Source organism: Schistocerca americana, chromosome 2 (genome assembly GCF_021461395.2).
Source record: "Schistocerca americana isolate TAMUIC-IGC-003095 chromosome 2, iqSchAmer2.1, whole genome shotgun sequence".
Lineage (NCBI taxonomy): Eukaryota > Metazoa > Arthropoda > Insecta > Orthoptera > Acrididae > Schistocerca > Schistocerca americana.
Window position 1 is genome coordinate 213,673,016 of NC_060120.1, and position 6,536 is coordinate 213,679,551.

At 41.7% G+C, this 6,536-nt stretch overlaps 1 pseudogene; it reads right to left on the bottom strand.

The window, feature by feature from the left end:
- Positions 1 to 4,727: 4,727 nt before the first annotated feature.
- On the bottom strand, positions 4,728 to 4,845 carry LOC124597730 (annotated as a pseudogene).
- Between the last annotated feature and the right edge of the window lie 1,691 nt (positions 4,846 to 6,536).

Below are 6,536 nucleotides of genomic sequence, written 5' to 3' on the forward strand. Positions count from 1 at the left end.
AACCGGGTTCGATTCCCGGCTGGGTCGGAGATTTTTCTCGGCTCAGGGACTCATCAACATCATTCCATTCCCATCGACATGCAAGTCGTTGAAGTGGCGTCAACTCGAAAGACTTGCACCAGGCGACTGGTCTACCTGACGGGAGGCCCTAGCCACACAGCATTTTCATTACTACACAGGTTGAATGGTACATTCAAGTGTCGGTGCGGGAAGTTTTCAAAATACGATATCTCGTAAATGGCTCGCACTACAATCCTGTCACAAACACCGCTGACATTGTAATTTACCTTACTGTTACTTTGTTAATGTCAATAGAAGTTGTTCAGTTTTAAAAAGTATATGTTTGCACAAAAAATACACTTACATTCTGTTTATTGTCTAACAATACGAGGGCCTGACTACCAACCTATTCTGTGAATTTGTAGTACTTCCCGTCGATGCAGTATTTACGGTGCGAGTTTGAGGTGATAGACCCTGTATTAAAGCTAGACAATGCGTATATGTTTTGAGCCAGCGTAAGTCACGGCACACAAACTGCGCCGATATCATTCATCCTCTGCCTGAGAATCAGAGTACTTTGCAACCTTCACTAAACTTTTTCTCGCTTACAACCCCGCATAATAATGAAAGGAAAACTGTTTTACTATACGTTCGTTGTTCATGTGCCACAACTTCAGAGGAGCTGTTTTATACGTGGGAGTTTGATTATTTCAAGAGTGGGCAGTTGGGGTTACTGGTTTGAAATAATCCACGAGCACACTCGTGAACAGGCAGGATTCAACCAAACAGACTGCCAGAGATACCTGTTGAAATGTTCTCTTCTTGGGAAATTGCAGCACGTCGACACAGGAACCCTCCGCACACGGTGGACGACATCATGAGGGTGGCCATCGAGAAGCGTGACCACTTGAGCAGTGACTCCTCCACCGCCTTGTGGACAGCATGACAATGAGGGTACAATCATGTTAATAATGCATGTGGTGGAGCATCGTAGCACTGAATGTTATCCACCATATTCTGATTTCATGGCTGTGAATCTTAAAACAGGCTGGCTTCATTTTGGTTATTGTTTCCTTTTTATTTTACAGTAAATTTACTTTTAGGGTTCCGTACCTGAATTGGTAAAAACGGATCGCTTGCAGGACCAAGTCGTCTGTCTATTTGTCTATCCGATTGTTAAAAACCTTTTTTCTCAGGAACAGGTCTACGTATCAAGTTGAAATTTATGCCTTGATACTGGTTTCTATGGTCCCTATGGACACTGAAGCTTCTAAGTCAGTGCAATCAAAACGTACGGCCATTTATATCACATATTTTGGCACTCGCCAACTCGCTCATCAAGTGCTATGGGGTATTTCCCGTTAACCTAGATTCATGAACTTTGGCAAGAACCAAGGTTTCACAGTAAAAGTAAAGGAAAAAATCTGAAAATTGTTAATTTCTAATTATGTCTCATGAATAAATATTTCTTTTGTCATTTGTTATCCGATCTCGAACTCGAAAATAAAACAATCAGTCCTTCTCCACTCAGGCTGACTGGGTCGCAATTTTTTTTTTTTTTTTTTTAGGCATCAGTCTACTGACTGGTTTGATGCGGCCCGCCACGAATTCCTTTCCTATGCTAACCTCTTCATCTCAGAGTAGCACTTGCAACCTACGTCACAATAGTAACCGTCAAACATCAGGCAAGGAATGACTTTATTGCTCATATGACGCGTTTCGTAGTGTATCCGTCATCAGATACCTAGGAGCGATTACTGCACGTAGATATGGCGTTTCAAGTTGTTTCACATGCAACTTGAAACGTCATATCTCCGTGAAGTAATCGCTCCTGTATATCTGACAATGGATAAATTCCGAAAGGCGTCATATGAGCGATAAAGTCATTCCTTGCCTGATGTTTGGCTGTTACCATTGCGACTCAGTCAGCCTGAACGTAGAACTGCTGATTATTATAATAATGGCCGCCTGCCTACTGCACAACTTTATATCACATTTACGTTATTGAAATTAAAACATTCTCAAAAATCTTGGATTCCCCTGTACCGATATCTTGCTCATATTAATATTAGTAACAGCCAAAATGGTCGACTGTCTCGATTCCCGGAATGCATCAACTGTCTACTTACATAACTGACTTTGTTCGAACTCTCAGTGAGCGAATACTACTCGCACCTGGCCAATTATTTTTTTATGCTCCATAATGAGTATTCTTTCATTCCTTGCGACCCTTGACAGAAAATTTAGCGCAAACTTCAGTGTGAAATGCTATTAATAATTTTCAGAAGCTCTGCCTCGAAATATGGCAGAAAATCCAAAGAGGTTATGTAATGTACGTAGTGGCAAGATACAATCGATACCTTCACTGCTCGACAGAATGCTAATGTTGCCATTGGCAATGACAGTAAAGCGAAGTTGAAAACACGCTTTTTCGAATATTCTCGGTGTAGCGATGCAGCTTGAGTCACTTAATACAGGCAAGTGTTCCGGTCCAGACCGTGTATCAGTTAGGTTCCTTTCAGAGTATGGTGATGTAATAGCTCCATATTTAGCAATCATACTCAACCATCCACTCGATGAAAAATCTGTAGCTAAGGACTGGAAAGTTCAGTATTTGCATAGCTAGTCAAGAGAGGAAATATAGCTAATTATAGATCCATGTCACGGATGTCGATTTACAGTAGGGCTTTGGAACATATACTGTCCTCGAACATTACGAATTACCTCGAAGAAAACGATCTATTGAAACATAGTCAACACGAAGAATGGAAACATCGTTTTTGTGAAACACAAATGGGACTCTATTTACAGGAAGCAATGAGTCGCGTGGGCAGGGGATATCAGATTATTTCCATATTTCTATGTTCCCAGAGAGGTTTTTATGCTGTTCCTCACAAACGGCGTATTGAGTACCGTCGCACTTGTGCGAATGGATTTGTACTTACCTGCCAAAAGGTTACATTTCATAATAAATGACGGTAAGTCATCGAGTAAAACGGAAGTGATTTCTGACTTTTCCCGAGAAAATGTTATGTGTCCTTTGTTGTACGTAATCTGGTTATTTCAATTACACCGTTAATGACACAAATCGAAAGAAGTCATTACAACTAAACACAGAGGAATTACAAAGACGAACAGCTTAAAATGGAACAACGACAAAGAAATTGTGGGGATGGTGAACGAGCGATCGTATTTTATTGGCAGAACAGGTAGAAAATGCAACAAAGCTACTAGGGAGACTACCTACACTATGCTTGTCCGTACTCTTCTGGAATACTGATGTGCCTTATGATGTCTTACTGGAAAGTATTGATAGGTGACATTGAAAAAGTTCAAAGTAGGGTAGCTCGTTTCGTATTATCTCGAAAATGGGGAGAGAGTCACGAATGTGAAACGCGCTCTGGAATGCCAATGATTAGAACATAGGCATTTCTCGTTGGGCGAGATCTTTTTACGAAATATCAACTCTAAGTTTCTCCTCTGAGTACGAAATATTTTATTGTCTCCCATCTACAAAGGGAAATATGAACTTCGTAACGTATTAGGAAAAGTAGAGCTTAGCCGGAAAGTTTTAAATGTTCGTTTTTCGCACGTACTGTTTGAGAGTGGAAGAAATAAAGACGTTCGAGTAACTCTCTGCCTAGCACTTAGGTGTGAGTTGCAGAGTAGTCATGTAGATGCAGGTGTAGATGTAAGAAGCCCCCCCCCCCCACAAACCACTGCACATATCGTGATGGTGCATGGTGCAAAACGCTTTTGATCAGTTTACTTGTCAATAGGAAAAGTAGATGTTTATAAAAATAAATCTCATTAAGTATGTCTGAACGGTTTTTGTGTTTCTGTTAAAGCAAAGGAGCTGAATTCAAGGTGAATCATCCAGATAGTGTAGCCATTTCGTGGATGGTGCAAGATGTCTAAAGGTTTTCGGAAAATGACGGTATGCAGAGGCACACGTAATTTTGTTGTACCGATAATACTCTTAGCCCTTGTGTCAATCAAAGATATTTAAACAAGTTTGTTTTGTAATTTACTGAATGACGTACTTTGTTTAACTGAAACCAATGGCTCTTATCCCATGTGTGCAGTGCTATAACGCTTATTAATGCTGGTGCTGAAACTTTTCGAGAAAGCATCCGAGAAATGTGCCTAAATCGGAAGGCAAGGCAGCCAGAGGCAGCGTCTAGCGGAACTGTCGTGTCAGACTTCGATGTCTTCTTTTGTGGCAGCTCATTTAGTAAGAGCTAAGTCTGAAGATATTCGTAAGCACTGTACCAGTCTTTCTTTGGTTGAAGAGGAATGTGGAGAACCTGCTGCCTCGGCCGCCAAGACGCGAAGGCATGCGCTATCAGGAAGTTCCAAACCGCCGCGCATAAAAACGAAATTTTTCAAGGGCTCGTAGCTCTGGCCCTATTGGTGACAGAAAGGTAAGATCAAAAGCGTTTTGTGTAGCCCTTGGACTAAGGACCATCTGCATTTCCAATAGAAGGATTGTCTTTCTGTAACTGTTCTACAGTACCAGGATAAAGCACTCCGTCTTCAGGCCACAAGTGGCCCATCGGGACCTTGCGACCGCCGTATCACCCTCAGCTGAGGATGCGGATAGGAGGGGCATGTGGTCAGCACACCGCTCTCCCGGTCGTTATGATGGTTTTCTTTGACCGGAGCCGCTGCTATTCGGTCGAGTAGGTCCTTAATTAGCATCACGAGGCTAAGTGCACCCCGAAAAATGGCAACAGCACATGGCGGCCCAGATGGTCACCCATCCAAACGCCGTCCACGCCCGACAGCGCTTAACTTCGGTGATCTGACAGGAACCGGTGTATCCACTGCGGCAAGGCCGTTGCCTGCAGTACCAGGATAAAGGTTTATGTATTACACAATTCTTCTAGCTTAGGCAAATGGAGCAAATTGGTTGGTTCTTTTAGCATTTGATGTGGTCTACAGGTGCTCCGTAAGGGTCATATGGAGGTACCATTTAGGTCATGGACAGTTTCTGAAACTACCAAAAAAAAGCATTTTTCACCGGTTTTTTTCCTGCCAGCAGCGGATATGTAAACAACTAGCTGCAGCAAATTGCTCAGATGTCAGATATGTTCTCCAGGCGTTTATCTAGATCTGCCTTCTTCCCATTTGCAAAAATCTTTGTCCGTTATCGAGAAACACTTCAAACACATGGTTTTTGGGCACCAAAGCCGAGCCGCGGATTACAAGACGGCTAAGGACAGCAAATGGCTGAATTTTGTTTAGGATATATTCGCAAGATCTAGATCTCTAACAACCTTCAAAATTTTCTGGATATCTGTGTCCGTTCCAGAGATACAAAGGTTCAAAGTTACCCTACTTATACACGTTAAATACACATGTAAAATCCGGTATGAGGCGATATCTGAATAATAATTAACCGAAGAAATTTGCTAAAATTTCAACTGTATATTCTCCAGGCATTTATCTAGAAGTACTATCTTCACATTTTCAAAAATCTTTATCTGTTATCGAGAAACACCCCAAAAACAAGGTTTTTGGGTAACAAAACTGAACTTCCGACTCCAGGACAGCTGTGCACAGCAAATGGCTGTAATTTTTACAATATATTCCTAAGATCGCGATCTCGAATAAACTTGAAAATTTTCTTGATATATTTATACAGAGGTCCAAAGATACCCTACCATCAGAGTAAAATAAGCACGTAAAATTCGATGAGAGGGGGAAACGTAGTTTATAAAGTGTCATAGCACGGAGAAATATGCTGGAAGCGTCTCCGTAATCGTCAGAAGGGTTCTGGACGCCTCATGTCGTAGTACTGAAGCACACGCAAAATTTTTGTACATGTAAAATCCGGTTTGAGGTGAAAGTTTAGTTTTGTGTTATTTCAATTTCACAAAGTAAGCTGTAAAAATTTTACTGGACCATAAAATTCTTCTCATATGAGTGACATGTCCTTTCGTAGCACGAAGAAAAAGGGAACCAGCAGATAAATGCTCCTATCAGAGCACGAAGAAAGTCAATATTTTCTTATTGAAAAGGTTCCAAAAAGTAGGATAACAGTTGCTTCATTCTACCTTTAAAATTTTTCTCAAAATTTGTTGCGTATTCGCGCGTTTTATACTGAGAGAGAAGGAGACAGTGGCAGTGGGAAAGAGACGGTAAAGTAATAAATACTGGAAGAGAGTAGACAGTGGTACTGGTATAGAAAGGGCAGAGAAAACAATGACAGTGCGAGGGAAAGAGAGGGACTCAGCGGCAGTGGAACACAGTTGACAGTGAGAGAACAGTGCTAGGAAAAGAGTGAAGTAGACAGTGCCAGTGGGGGAGGAATAAAGAGAAGGAGAAACTTTAAGTGGGTGAGAGCTAATAATAATGAAAGATAGAGACTATGACGATAACATCGAGACAGATAGTGATGTGAGAGGAGAGGTAGTAACAGAACGAAGGGGAATGTGGCTGTGAGGCAACAGACAGTGACAGAGAGACACCGAGAGATGGTAGCAATGAGTTGGGCTGAACGAATGAGTGAGGATGTGCAAGTGGGCGTGGAT